This window comes from Mobula birostris, chromosome 1 (assembly GCF_030028105.1).
Source record: "Mobula birostris isolate sMobBir1 chromosome 1, sMobBir1.hap1, whole genome shotgun sequence".
NCBI classification, from domain to species: domain Eukaryota; kingdom Metazoa; phylum Chordata; class Chondrichthyes; order Myliobatiformes; family Myliobatidae; genus Mobula; species Mobula birostris.
This window is the reverse complement of record NC_092370.1, coordinates 129,315,167-129,331,104: the sequence shown is the minus strand read 5'-3', so window position 1 is coordinate 129,331,104 and position 15,938 is coordinate 129,315,167. Positions and strand designations below refer to the sequence as shown.

General features: G+C 42.3%; 1 protein-coding gene across 6 annotated transcripts in view; it reads right to left on the bottom strand.

Moving 5' to 3' along the window:
• LOC140199674 (neurocalcin-delta) overlaps window positions 1–15,938 on the bottom strand; it is a 351,531-nt gene that overhangs the window by 239,764 nt on the left and 95,829 nt on the right. For 3 of the 6 annotated variants that reach the window (XM_072262142.1, XM_072262161.1, XM_072262171.1), the window contains exon 1: window positions 12,455–12,598. The exons of the other annotated variants lie outside the window; for them this stretch is intronic. The gene's annotated coding sequence lies outside the window, so the exon portion shown is untranslated. Of the gene's footprint in view, window positions 1–12,454; window positions 12,599–15,938 lie in introns of those variants that run through there. 6 annotated transcript variants of the gene reach the window in all.

The following is a 15,938-nucleotide window of genomic DNA, read 5'->3' as shown; positions in this document are numbered from 1 at the left end:
AACATACCAGCAAGATATAGTGGCAACATAACATAAACAAAAGACAAAAAATCTGTCTTGTTTAGAATAAGACGATACTCCCTACTGGCACTTCACTCAAACAACCCACAGTCTGACTGGATCACTCCACAGCAACCCAAGTCCACCTCAGATGGAAAACACACATTTCTGAACTATCAATGAATCATAGCTTTGTAAACAGAGTGAGTTGAATTAGTCCTCCCTAACATCCTTAGTTAAATGTAAGGGAACCGGAACTGGAGCTGCTCCTCTTCCATTACCCTGTACATTTTTGTTTTATGAAGTTGACCGCTCAAGTTAGGGGGTCCACTTTCTTTAAGGATATTCAGTCTCCAGGCACAAGAAAGGTGACAGCTGCCTCTCAGTTAGTTGCATTGCTGTCTTCCATAAGACATACATATAGGATCAGAATTAGTCCATTCAGCCCATTGGGCCTGCTCCACTATTCCATCTTAGATAATTTATTATCCCCCGCAGTCCCATTCTCCCGATCTAAAGGGACTTCCCATTATTCTGAGGCTGTGTGCTCTGGTCCAAGACTTCCTCACTATAGGAAACATCCACGCCATCTTTCAGTATTCGATGGTCAGAGTTTTAAAAAAGTTTAAAGTTCAAAGTAAAATTTATTATCAGAGTACATACATGTCACCACATACAACCCTGAGATTCTTCTTCTGCGAGCATACTTAGCAAATCTATAGAAGGTTAACGGTAAACAGGATCAATGGACAACAAGCTGTAGAAATGCAGGTATAAATAAATAGCAATAAGTAACGAGCATGAAGTAACAATATAACAGAGTCCTTAAATGAGTGTAGTTATCCCCTTCATTGAGGTTTCAATGGGATCCCCTCATTCTTCTAAACTCCAGAGAGTACAGGCCCAGAGCCATCCAACTCGCCTCTTACATTAACCCTTTCATTCCCAGAATCATTCGCATGAGCCTCCACTAGACTGTCTCCAATAGCAACACATCCTTTCTCAGATAAAGCCCACCCTCCCAACCTCACTTCCACCCTTCACTCATTAAAACTTTTAGCCCTCGAATTAACTGATACATTCCGGCAAATTGTAAAATGCTCTTGTTCTAAATGCAAAGGCCCTAGTGAACAGAGAAAAAAGAAGTGGGGGAGGGGGTAATCCCAGCCTCTTCTACAGGATGACTGCTATCACTTCAATCATTTACATAAACTAACCGTATCAGAGGGAAGTCTCTGGATGAGTTTACAACAGCAACAGTTCTGAACGGACTGAAAGCAGGGGGTGATTCTTTCAATCATTCCATTCTCATTCAGTCAGGACACTATGGGATTCTTGGCAGATTGCAAAAATGTGGATGCCCCATTTGCCAAGGAGTTCCATCACTGTGACCACAAGCCATTCTGAAAACAGCAATATATGGGCACCAAACTTCCCCAAGCCCTTCACTACAAACTTATCAAACTATGTTTGACAGTGCGCCTCACTGGAGGATATGGGCAGGTGATTAAAACACGGTCAAGTTGTAAAGAGAGCTGCAAGAGATAGAGAGCAGCAATTTTGTTCAGGGAGGAAGAGCTTACTGCCTAGGCAGCTGAAAGCACAGTCTCTGTTTTATTTTGCTTCTGTTGAAAGAACTATCTTCTCATCGCTACCATCAACGATATGGTACAGGAGCCTGAAGACACACACTCAATGTTTCAGGAACAGCTTCTTCCCCTCCACCATCAAATTTCTGAATGAACAATGAACATGAACACAAGCTCAGTAATCTCCCCCTCTCTTTCTGCACTACTTAATCAATTTATTTTAATATACTCATTTTATACTTATATAATTTATTTTATATTCACATTGAAATTTATAGTTTTCATTATTATGTCTTGCACTGCACTGCTGCCGCAAAACAACAAACTTCATGACATATGCCAGTACTATTAAGCCTGATTCTGATTCAGTTAGTCCCACTCTCTTGTCCTTTCCCCACAGTTGCAACGTTTTCCTTTTAAGTGTAGAGTTTATTCAATTCCCAAGCAATGCAACCGACATCACAATTCATTCCATCCAGAAAAAGCAATTTCCTGCCCTTTCCCCACCAATGACTTTTCCATCAAGTATTACCGATAACTACAGCGTGGATTTGAGACTCAGAACAAGAATGAGCAGAAATATATAGGCTGACGCCGACGGAAAAGCCCACGACTATTTGAATGATGTGTTAAGATCATAAGGCATACGAGCAGAATTAGGCCATTTGGCCTATCGAATCTGCTCTGCCATTCTATCATGGCTGAGTTAATATCCCTTTCAACTCCATTCTCCTACCTTCTCCCTGTAACCCTGGACACCCTTACTAATCAAGAACCTACCATACCCCAGGCCGTGTCTGTGCTCAACTGAACATAAAAGCACCATTTGCCCCGTTTCGAAGATCAGCAAGTCGTTTGTCCCTTGATGCCCTGGCCAGTAATTGCCTTTTGTTTAATATTACAGGGAAAAATACAGTATCTTCTTATTGTCATATTGATGTTTGTGGGATCTTGTTCTGCTCAGATCACCTCAACAAGAACAACTATATTTCAGAATTATTCCTCTAGCTCTTAAGTGATTTGGGATGTCCTGCAAAGAACATTTCAGTACTTAAGAAAAGTTTGAATAAGTAAACAGATAGAGGAAGTTATGGAGGGCTATGGTCCAGGTGCAGGTCGATGGAACTAGGCAGAATATTAGTTCAGCATGGACTGGATAGGCCAAAGGTCCTGTGTCTGTGGTTTAGTGCTCTATATTTCTAGGGAATGAAGGACAGAGAGAACTTCAGGAGGGAGAAGGAAAAAAAGGAAAGATTAAGGGTGAAAGGTAAAATGTTTAAGAGGAACATGAGAATGGAACTTCGTCACTCAGAGGTGGTGAGAGCCTGTTACGAGCTACCTGCAGAAGTAATAGGTGCAGGTTCCATTTCAGCAGTTAAGAGAAGTTAGGATAAGTACATGTATGGGAGGGAATGCAGGGCTATGGACTATGAGTGGGTTGAGGGCCCTAGGCAGAATAATAGTTTGGTACAGACTAGATGGGCTGAAGGGCCTGTTTCTGTGCTGTGGTGTTCCATAACTCTTTGAATAAGTTCAGTGCTATATAACTGGAAAATCACCTCATAAGAGAAACATGTGAATGCTTACAAAGTTCATATATGGACGAATCAAGCAATCATCTTCCACACAGTCCTCTGTTGAATCCGGTTTAGATGGGAATCTGATTTGAACCGCACACTTCCTACAGGTGGAGGGATGCTAGAATGATCAATTCCAAATTGGACTGAGCTGAGTATGTAGCGCTTCTTGTTTTGACAGCTACTTAATGCAATTTCTTTTTAATGGTAATCTTGGCTAAGGCTACAATGGATAACATGACACAGATAAAACAATGATAAATTTGATATTCAGTGGATTTAAAATAACCTCTCTGAAGAGAATGAAACAGGAGTAAAAATATATATATATTTGGGACATGAAATGCTTCAATCCAGTACCCCTGGGACCTGATTGGTGCTAACCACAAAAAATTCCAAATAACAGAGATTGTCCCCAATCAATATCCTCTGAACAGAAGAATTGTTCTTTTTAAGTAAAAACACTCTCCAGGTCATGTAAGAGGTTCAAGATTTGTTCATAACCCCAAGTCAGAAATGCTGTTGACTGAGATTGCAAAGGTTACCTTGGTAGGCAAATTGAGTACAGATATTTGCTAATTTAAGATCTTAGCTAGATTTGTACAGTGGACTTAAAACATGCCAAACCACAGGAGTTCTGCAGTTCAAACCACTTCTCAGCCCGGCTCTGAATCCTGACAATGTTCCACTGTAACCCTCAACAACCTTCTGCGCTCTCCACAACCTCACCAACCTTCATGTCATTCCAACATCCCAACTCCTGCATTCGGTACCGACTGATGAAGGCCAGGGCGTCAAAAGCATTCGTCTCTTCCCTGATTACCTGCAGCACCATCTTGCTTCATCCAGTCCCTGTCTTGATCTCACAAAGTTGTGCAGTACCACTCCTCACTTTATTTATTTTATTTACTTTACACTGTATTGTCGCCAAACAATTGATACTAGAGCGTACAATCATCACAGCGATATTTGATTCTGCATTTTGCGCTCCCTGGATTACAAATCGATAGTAAATATTAAAAATTTAAATTATGAATCATAAATAGAAAAATAGAAAAGGGAAAGTAAGGCACTGCAAAAAAAACCGAGAGGCAGGTCAGGATATTTGGAGGGTACGGCCCAGATTCGGGTCAGGATCCGTTCAGCAGTCTTATCACAGTTGGAAAGAAGCTGTTCCCAAATCTGGCCGTACGAGTCTTCAAGCTCCTGAGCCTTCTCCCCGAGGGAAGAGGGACGAAAAGTGTGTACTAGTACTAGTTTGAAGATTAACATCTTTAAGTTGAAGTGAACACTCTACAACTGTTGTGCCTTTCCATAAAATGTTGCAAAAACCTAATGATAGGGTGTATCAGGTGCTGAGTGCTCATACTAGTCACCCACTAATCCTGGGGCATTACCACCTATTCCCATTAAAATCCAGGCTGACTGAGTGATTAAGGACTAGCTACTGGAAGAGGGAGAGGGGAAGAAGAGCCCTCAGCAACCAATCATTCCCTACAATATTAATCTTTTGTCTCTTGACAGTCACCAAGTAATCTGCTGGATTTTCACCACTGGCTCCTTAAGTTCTTAGATCACAGCTGATAAATATTTATTGCTGTAAAATTTATTGGAAATTACTCAGAAAATAGTAAAGATTTATTTGTCACATGTACATCGAAACTTACAGTGAGATGTGTTGTTTGCATCAAATCAAAACAGTGAGGATTGTGTTGGGGCAGCCCGCAAGTGTCACCACACTTCAGCACCAACATTGCATGCCCACAGCTCAAAGCCCTAACCCGTACATCTTTGGAATGTGGGAGCAGTCGGAGGAATCTCACGCAGGCATGAGGGGAATGCTCAAACAGTGGTAGGAATAAACCCACTAATCTTACAGCTGGCACTGTAACAGCATTACGCTCACTGCTATGCTACCATACCACTTCATCAAGTACACCTCTCTGATAAAAGACAAAACTGCCAACAGTTAGGCTTGCTAAGATCATTAAAACCATTAAGTATACGTTCATTCAGTCCTTTTTTCCCTCTTATCAGTAGAAGTAACGTAGGTTTACCATATGTAGATACCAGTTCATTACACTAAGCTTAAGCCTATATGTTTAATCTTCATTAGTAGTAACATTTATTATAAATGCAAGTGTAATTTCACAACTCAGCACAGATTATTCAGGATGTTTCATTTCCAAATTTGTTCCAACCACAGACCGTAAGAGCAAAAGACAATGGAGCAGAATTAGGCCATTTGGCCCATTGAGTCTGCTCTGCCGTTCCACAATGGCTGATTTATTTTCCCTCTCAATCCCATTCTCCTGCTTTCTCCCTGTAACCTTGGACACCCTAACTAATCACAAACCTATCAACCTCCACTTTAAATATAACCAATGACTTGGCTTCCTCAGCCATCTGTGGAAATGAATTCCACAGAATCACCATGATCTGGCTGAAGAAATTCCTCCTCATCTCTGTTCTAAAGGGACAGTGCTCTCTGCTCCTATATTACCCCACTACAGGAAGCAGTCTCTCCACGTCCACTCTATTTTGGCCTTTCTAGGTTACCTATCACCACAATAAATGATTAAATTACCCCCAATATATAAACCTACCAACCACATGTTGCATTTTCTGCATAAAAGTTACTATAGTGGCAAAAATAAACCAAAACCAAAACAAACCAATTGTCAAGCAACACACATAAAAGTTGCTGGTGAACGCAGCAGGCCAGGCAGCATCTATTGGAAGAGGTGCAGTCGACGTGTCACTAGCCTGCCACCACTATGGATTTGTTATACTCGCATGGCGTACCTCCAGCTCCAATGATTGCTCCAAAAGATGAATCCTTTATTAGCAATTAGCAAACATACAATCTTGCAGCGATGAACTTAATTGCGCCCGAGTGTGAGATAAACAATATTCAGTGATATTCAGCGTTATCTCAGCAGTCAGCAAAAGATACAACCTACGCCAGTCCTAAGCTACAAAATGCCATGCAATAAGCAAGACTCCCTCCTGGCTTTTATCCTTGCAAGTGGAACAAGTGCTACACCTGCCCCTACACCACCTCCCGCACTACTATTCAGAGCCCCAAACAGTCCTTCCAGGTAAGGCAACACTTCGTGAGACTGTTGGGGTCATCTACAGTATCCAGTGCTCCCGGTGTGGCCTCCTGTTGTTCCTATTCCAACATGTCCATCCATGGCCTCCTTTACTGCCATTTAAGTGAGGCCACACTCAGGTTGGAGGAGCAACATCTTATATTCCATCTGGGTGGCCTCCAACCTGATGGCATGAACACTGATTTCTCAAACCTCCGGTAACTGCACCCCCCTCTCCTTCACCATTCCCCATTCCCATTTCCCTCGCTCATCTTATCTCCTTACCTGCCCATCACCTCCCTCAGGTGCTCCTCTCCCTTCTTTTTCTTCCATGGCCTTCAGTCCTCTCCCATCAGATTCCCCTTCTCCAGCCCTTTATCTCCTTCACCAAACAACTTTCCAGCTCGTTACTTCCCTTCTCCCAGTTTCACCTACTACCTACTACTTTGTATTTCTTCCTCCCCTTGCCCCACCTTCTTAGTCTGAATCTTCATCTTTTTTCTCCAGTCCTGATGAAGGATCTTGGCCGGAAACGTTGACTATACTCTTTTCCATAGATGCTGCCTGGCCTGCTGAGTTCCTCCAGCAATATGTGTGTGTGTGTGTTGCTTGGATTTCCAGCATCTGCAGATTTTTTCTTGCTTGTGATTAGAACACATAACTTATTCCCTTTGCTTTTACCATGCCCCCATTCGTGTGGCCAGTTACCATAATAAGCATTATAAATCCTGCAGCACAGAATACAAAACAGATACAGAATAGATACGTGGCTCCTACATTCTAGCCCACTGATTAAATAATAGTATAATAACAACTATATGTTACTAAGACACAGGAGACATAAAATTGCAACATTTACACAAATGTCCTCTTTCGGTAAGCAGTCTATACTGGATTGTGATCTTCTCCTGACAAACCAGGTTGTTCCTCTTGTCTGCATTCAGGAAAATCTGTCTTGAACCGCTGCTGTCAAAGCTCACCCAGGCACAAAGCTGAAGTCCCATTAACTGTCTCTTTACATAGAACATAGATCATAGAATAGTACAGCACAGTACAGGCCCTTCGGCCCACAATGTTGTGCCGACCCTTAAACCTTGCCTCCCATATAACCCCCCACCTTAAATTCCTCCATATACCTGTTTAGTAGTCTCTTAAATTTCACTAGTGTATCTGCCTCCACCACTGACTCAGGCAGTACCCCCAGATCCCTCTGCTCCTCCACACTACCAAGTATCCTGCCATTTACTTTGTACTCTGCCTTGGACTTTGTCCTTCCAAAGTTTACTACGTCACACTTCTCCGGGTTGAACTTCACCTGCCACTTCTCAGCCCACTTCTGCATCCTATCAATACCTCTCTGCAATCTTCAACAATCCTCTACACTATCCACAACACCACCAACCTTTGTGTCGTCTGCAAACTTGCCAACCCACCCTTCTACCCCTACATCCAGGTTGCTAATAAAAATCACAAAAAGTAAAGGTCCCAGAACCGATCCTTGTGGGACACCGCTAGTCACAACCCTCCAATCCGAATGTACTCCCTCCACCACAACCCTCTGCCTTCTGCAGTCAAGCCAATTCTGAATCCACCTGGCCAAACTTCCCCGGATACCATGCCTTTTGACGCTCTGAATAAGCCTACCGTATGGAACCTTGTCAAATGCCTTACTAAAACCCATGTAGATCACATCCACTGCACTACCCTCATCTATGTGCCTGGTCACCTCCTCAAAGAATTCTATTAGACTTGTTAGACACGATCTGCCCTTCACAAAGCCATGCTGACTGTCCCTGATCAGACCATGATTCTCTAAATGCCCATAGATCCTATCTCTAAGAATCTTTTCCAACAGCTTTCCCACCACAGATGTAAGGCTCACTGGTCTATAATTACCCGGACTATCCCTACTACCTTTTTTGAACAAGGGGACAACATTCGCCTCCCTCCAATACTCCAGTACCATTCCTGTGGACAACAAGAACATGAATATCCTAGCCAGAGTCTCAGCAATCTCTTCCCTCACCTCGTGGAGCAGCCTGGGGAATATTCCGTCAGGCCCCGGGGACTTATCTGTCCTAATGTATTTTAACAACTCCAACATTTCCTCTCCCTTAATATCAACATGCTCCAGAACATCAACCTCACTCATATTGTCCTCACCATCATCAAGTTCCCTCTCATTGGTGAATACTGAAGAGAAGTATTCATTCAGGACCTCGCTCACTTCCACAGCCTCCAGGCACATCTTTCCACCTTTATCTCTAATCAGTCCTATCTTCACTCCTGTCATCCTTTTATTCTTCACATAATTGAAGAATGCCTTGGGGTTTACTTTTACCCTACTCGCCAAGGCCTTACAATGGTCCACTAACATTATTCTGGTTGCACAGGGGCCACCAATAACACTGCACGTCATTTGAAGCAGCTCCCATGCCTTAGACACATTCACCCCTATCAACAGCTCAATATCTGAATTACTTTCCGACCAATGAATTATGCTTCAGGTGAGACCATACCTGAAGATTTCTCTGACAAGGAATGATCCCATAGACAGGCATACTTTCCTAAGTATGGATGTTAGCCAGTTGACAATGGTTTCAGTAGCTAAACCAGCCACTTCTAAACCTGAAATGGCGTAGCTACACATGAGCTTCTCTTGACCCCCTGGTGCGTAAGAGAACGTGTACTCTTTTTCCTGCCAGGTTGAGCTTGTTCATGAAGCTCTCTGTGCAGAACACTGTGGTACTTCCTTGATCTAGGAAAGCATAAGTAACCATTGTCTTGTTACTGTCCTTGGACTTCACCTGACTTGAATTATAGGAAATTTACAATCATGATCACCAGCTCCATAAGGCTATTAGATACCAGGACGGTACTCAATCCTGTGTTTGTCTCATTCATGGCTTGTTTCGAATCTGCACCCTTTTCATCAGTTCTGGGCTCAGTTTCAGCTTCAGTTTGAACAGTAGCCACTGTAGTGGCAAAGCTGCTTCCTTGAGCTTTAGAACAAATTTGTGATCCAGTTTTGCTCACACCTTATTTACTGCTGGCGATGTAGCATTGTATTTCTTCCCAAACACTGGATGTGTAGCAATCTTTACTTGTCTTTCAATAAAATCAACAATATCAGTGAAACTGATCTTATAATTGTGCTTTTCTTGCAGCTTGTGTCTCCATTTTTCCCTAAATTTATCGGGCAATTTATTTATGACAATCCTCATATGAGCAACCACGTCCAACCCAGCATGTCCTGCGTGTGTTCCACGGGGTTGCAATAGCTTCTAAGAAAAAAACTATAGTCTTGAAGAGCTTTCATGTCTTCTGATTTCTTCTGTGACCAAGAAAGAGCCTTTTCCATGTAGGCTACAGCAACTTTGTGCTCATCATCAAAATGATCTTGGAGTAAAACCTGGGCTTTTAGATATCTTTACTCCAAGCCTGCCTGCTGGCAACTTTTGACAAGCTCTCTAGGGCAACTTCCAGTAAACTGTTCAAGAAAACAGAGACAGTGACTATAATTATCAGTCTTGCCTTCAATGTGTTCTTGAAAAACTTCATAAATAAATTATACTGCAGTGGATCACCACTGCAGATTTGAATCTCTTTTAGGCAGAGATGCAATGCCTTGTTCTTATATCACTATGCTTGCTATTTCCTTTCACAGATACAAAGCCAATGAAATGCAATTAGCATCTGACCAGAAATGCAAAAAGAATAGTATTATTTACAAAATAACTGCGAATAAAAAGTAAGTGCTACAGCACACAAATATAAAATTACTGAGACAGTCCAATATGGGTGCAATACTGCTTGGCGCTGTGATGTGAGGTTCAGCAGGGTCACAGCCTCAGGGAAGAAGCTCTTCCTGTGCCTGCTGGTATGGGAGCAGAGGCTCCTGTAGCGCCTACCGGATGGAAGGAGAGTAAAAATCCATGGTTAGGGTGAGATGCAACCTTGCTAACGCTTTTCGCCCTGCCCAGGCAGCGTTTATGGTTGATGTTCACAATGGTGGGTCTTCAGCGCAGCATTTAGACCTTTATTATCTGAAACACCAGTGTCATCATTCCATAAATCAATGTTCTCAAAAGCACCTTGTGCTATTGGATATGGTATAGGTTCAGGTGTAGGCTGAGAGCGAACACCCTTGGGTAGTTCATTTAATGGCTCATGGACATTTGTTCCTTAATTGTATCGCATTGACATTGAGTATGTTGGATTTTCTCTGTTCCGTGTCAACATAGGAACCCTCAACATAGAACTGCCTGGCCGGAGCATGTTTAGCACTCACAGCACTTGAAGCTCTTAGCATTTTAACTCTGGCCATCTTGGCTGCAATTTCTTCCTGCAACTTAAGCTTCTCCATCTTCCTCCTAAGTTGCTCTTCCATCTGTTACGGGTTTCTCCGAAGCTGTTCTGCCTATTCTTCTAAGGCCTGTTTATCCCTCAATATTTGTTGTCTTGTGTATAACTCACCTAAATCAATCTTTATTCTAATGCATGCCGATGAGGTATCAGGTGCACGGGTCACTCTGCTAGTGGCTGCAGAAAGTGCTGCATGCATGTTAGACATGCTGTCTCCAGCATGAACCTCATCCTGTAACTCATCACCTTTATACAGAGTCACATCCTCTTCTTTGGCTTTGTAAATATTTGCATTTCCTCTAACTAACTGGCCTTCTACATTGTATGTTTGTTTAATTTCTCTCTTAGTCTTCGTTCAAGGTCACTGCTTCCAGCTGGACTCATGTTGTTTCCCAAGCATGGAAACACAGCAAAACAACGGCAAATTCATTTCAGCTTTTCAGCAATGGAAGCAATGTAACTGAACCAAGTGAGCGAACTCTTCAGGCAAGCACACAATGCAGCTTTTCAGTCCAACCTAGTTGGGCATGGCTGACCATTCAAAACCCAAACCTAAACACACAGCATGAATCAACAAAAGGTCACTACTTGCCACAGGCTGCTCCTGGAGGCGGTGTTTCTAATTTCTCAAACACGTCCGATTGCTGAGTGCTTGTTTGGTATGATTATCAAAAACTTCTGCTGACAGAATTTCAGCAAATCTAAACCAAAACCAAAACCAAAACAAAACAGTTGCTGCTAGCCTGCAACCACTACACAATTGCTATATCTGCATGATGCGCCCCCAGCTCCAATAAAATGATTGATCCAAGAGTTATTCCATCCTTTATTAGCAATTAGCAAACATACAATCTTGAAGCAACGAAATTTAAACATAACCAAATATAAGATAAACAATATTCAGCGATACTAAGCGTCATCTCAATGGTCAGCAAAAGATACGACCTCTGCCAGTTTCAAGCTACAAACTGCCATAAAATAAGCAAGAACACATAACTTATTCCTTTTGCTTTTACTACACTCTCCCCCACTCATGTGATTAGTTACCATAAACCCCCTAACACAGAATACAAAGCAGATGGAGAACAGGTACGTGGCTCCTATAGTTACTTTCTCAGCATTTAATGAATGCACTAGCTTTCAAAGAATTCACAGTAAGCATGTAATGCTAAGCATTCATATATAACATCAGAGTAATTTTTAAGTAATAGATGTCAATTTTGTTTTATAAACATAAGAGATTCTGCAGCTGCTGGAAGTCCAGAACAACACACACACACACAAAATGCTGGAGGAACTCAACTGGTCAGGCAGCATCTCTGGAGAGGAATAAAGAGTCGATATTCCAGCCCGACTGTTTATTCCCCTCCTTAGATGGTAAACTAATTTTGCAATTGTTTGTGAAGGAACCAAACACATTGCATACGCTGTTTCATTTGGTCAAAAGCACTTTAGAAAACCGCTTCATGCTTTAGATCATCAAAAATGATGGGTAGGATGCAATTTAACTTCCACCTGCTGGTAAGAGAAGAGCATGTTTATCAAACACACCCTCTCAAGACATCCCTAGACATTTCAATGAAGAATTTCTACAGTCAGTTCACTGTTGTAAGCTAATGTCTTAATCATTTGCTTCTTAGAAAAGTTAATTAAGACCAAGATTGCTTATTCTCCTTCTTCAGTACACGAGTGTAAACGAGAACAAAATGATTGTTACTCTAGATCCAATGCAGCATTAAAAATACAATTAAGATAAAGAAGACAATAAAAGCACCATATAAATAAAAGTAATCCTATAAAGCACGATTTACAAGTAACCATTACTTACCGAGACTGATAGAATGTGCATTAAGTGAGGCAGGTGATGTGTACGTAGTGTTGGGCATTATGGTGTGGTGGATTAAAGACTGGAGGTGTTGATCAGCCTGATAGCTTGTGGGTCTGAGTCTAGTACTCCTAGCCTGGATTCTGTGCAACCTCTTCCCTGATGGGTGGATGAGCAGGGTGTGTGGGACTTTGCATGATATTGTTGGCATTCTTCCAGCACCTTTCTTACATACGTCGTAAACAAACTGTTATCCATTATGGACAGTCAGGCACACCCTCTCCACGACCTACTGAACAGCTCCACTGTCACAAGGATCGTCACAGAAAATCTTTCCTACCAAATGCAACAGTTCATCTCTGTGTGACAGGAGAGCACACATCACAGTACAATAGTCTCTGTTTTATTATTTCCTACTTTATTATTGCACAGTATTGCACAATAGTAAATTATTATTGTGGTCATTATTATTCCGTACTTAATTATTAGTTATTAGTACTATATTGTTATTGCTGTGTGTTTTTAAATGTTGCTGCTGTAATGAAATAATTTCCCACTCAGGATTAATGTAGTACTTATTATTATTATCATTATGGGTAAGCTGGTGCTGGTGATGCATTGGGCAGTTTTAACTACCCACGGTGGAACTCCTGCCTGCCACGGTGCAGCTTACATACCACACAGTGATGCAGCATGTTAGGATGGTCTCAACTACTCATCTGTAGAAAGGATCAGCATTAGCCATGAAACCAGGCTTTGCGCACTTGCTCTTCTTGACTATATGCAGTGGAATTATTTATGTCCACTTGAGAGAACAGGTCTGACCTCAGGTTATCAGTTTCCTGCAGTGTGGCACATCTTCAATAGTGTACCAGAATGCCACTATTCTCGGATTTTTGTACTTGAGAAGCTGGAGAGGGACATGAACCCACAGCATAACTGAGAGGCAAGTGCTACAGCCGTCGAAGGAGTACAGCGCACAGCAGTGCCAAAATATCAAAGTCTGAAGGGCAAATGGAAAAACAGGGCTATGCTGGGATTCAGGCATAAATTAATACAAATTTATTTATGATGTTCTGGCTTCTTTCCAGTCCTAATGAAGGGTCTCGTCCTGTAGCGTTGACTCTCCTTTCCATAGATACTGCCTGACCCGCTGACCCCTTCAGCATTTTGCGTGTGTGTTGCTCCCGATTTCCAACATCTGCATATACTCTTGTTTTTCAAAAAAAAACTTAGCATCTTTAATTTAAAAATCACTCTGATGTTAAATATGAATGCTTAGCATCACATAATTACTTTGCCTGGTCTTTGGAAGAAGTTAAGAGCATTTGTTAAATATGGGGACAGCAACTTCGATGCAGAAGTTCAACACATGCCCTTGCATTTAAAGTTAACAGGACGTTCGGCTTGGTAAACGCTGCACAGGTGACTTGACTATAAAGTGTAGGAACCTGGAAAACACATTACTATTTGCATCAATTCTAAAAGGAAATGATCAGATTGTATTTGAAGTAGAACGTATAACATTGGCATCGTTATCTCAAATGAAAGATACATTTGACTTGGAAAGCAAACAGGAAGTGACTATATGATTGATTCCTGGGCGTCCTACATGGAGAGAAGGAGGGGCTTCTATTTCCTGGTATTAAAAAAATGAGCGGTGAATTAATTTTGACATATATAAAAACATCTACAGTCAGTGGCCACAGGAGTGGAACCTGGATGTGGTCTTCTACTGCTGTGGCCCATCCACCTCAAGGTTCGCCATGGTGTGTATTCAGTGATCGTCTTCTGCACAACACTGTTGAAACATATGGTTACTTGAGTTACTATCGCCTTCCTGTCAGCTTGAACCAACTTAGCCATTTTCCACTGACCCCTCTCATTAACAGGGCATTTTCACTAACAGAACTGCTGCTCACAGGATGTTTCTTGTTATTCAATTTTGTTTTTTTTTTGTTTTTGTTTGTCTCTGTAAATTCCAGGTAAATATCCCTGGAGATCAGTAAGTGTCTGAAAAACTCAAACCACCCAGTCTGGCACCAATAATCATTCCATGGTTAAAGTCACTTAAATCTCCTTTCTTCCCCATTCTGGTGTTTGGTCTGAACATTAACCATGTCTGCATGCTTTTATGCATTTGGTTGCTGCCACATGGTTGGCTGGTTTAGTAATGTGCAGGTGTACCTAATAAAGTGGCCACTGAGTGTAGAGGTCTTCAGTAAATACTAACAGCCGGCTTCATCTGATTGGCATGTCAGAAATCAGGGAGTGAGGTGGGCTGGACAAGTGTCTACACACTTTCCAAAAACAGCAGCTACTAAAGGAATATAGACCCAGCCATGTTTATTGAGAACACAAGAGATTCTGCAGATGCTGGAAATCCAGAGCAACACACGCAAAATGCTGGAAGAACTCAACAGATCAGGCAGCATCTACGGAGGGGAATAAACAGTCAATGCTTCGTGCAGGGACCATTCATCAGCATGTAGATTGTGTACAGTTTCAACACAGCTCACTCCCAACTTCAGGAATTCCACTGACAATCAGGAATTCTCCCTAGGAAAACAGAAATTTCCGCCTATGCTAATGCACCAACCAGACGTCAGCTCCCTGACCCACTTGTGAAAGAGCAGGCACAGACTCGAAGGCTGCACCGTGAGGAAAGTTGGGGCTGGGAATGTGTCCTAAAGTGAATGACACAATTAAAGAAACAACAAGGAAACTGACAGCTCCCAGGACCACTTAGATGTCCATTTAAACAAAACCTTTCATCAGCACAGGGCATCTCAAATTGCATTAGACAGAAAGCCATCCATTTTTAAGACCATAAGATATAGGAGGAGAATTAGGCCATTCAGCCCATCTAGTCTGCTCCACCATTCCATCATGGCTGATTTATGTTCCCTCTCAACCCTATTCACCTGTCTTTCTCCTGTAACTTTTGATACCCTTACTAAACAAGAAGTTATCAGACTCTCTTTAAATATACCCAGTTACTTGGCCTTCACAGCTGTCTGAGGCAATGAATTCCACAGATTCACCACCCTCTGGCTAACGACCAGATTCTGTGGCACAGTGCTGAGGGGACAAGAACCATTGTGGGTAGCACAGTGAGGCAGTTATCAAACTGCTACCTCATAGCCCCAGCGACCCAAGCCCTATCCTGATCTCTTGTGTTGTGTCCTCAGAGACCCCCTCCACCCCACCCCCATTCTCGGTGTGAGTTTTCCTTAAGCTGCTCTGGTCCCCACCGCCACGCAGGGCCGGTGAATTGCTGCTAGTGTATAGACCAGTGGGGTAATCTGTCCATCTAAATAGACAGTGAAATGTGCCACAGTCCAAGCATTGCCCTGGGGACAGCCCACAATTAATGTCTTACTCCCAGCACCAACAGAGCATTTCCACAATTTACTAACCCTAACCCTTGGAATGTGAGAGAAAGCCCACACAGTCATGGTGATTGGAGGAAAGTATGGGGGTGGTG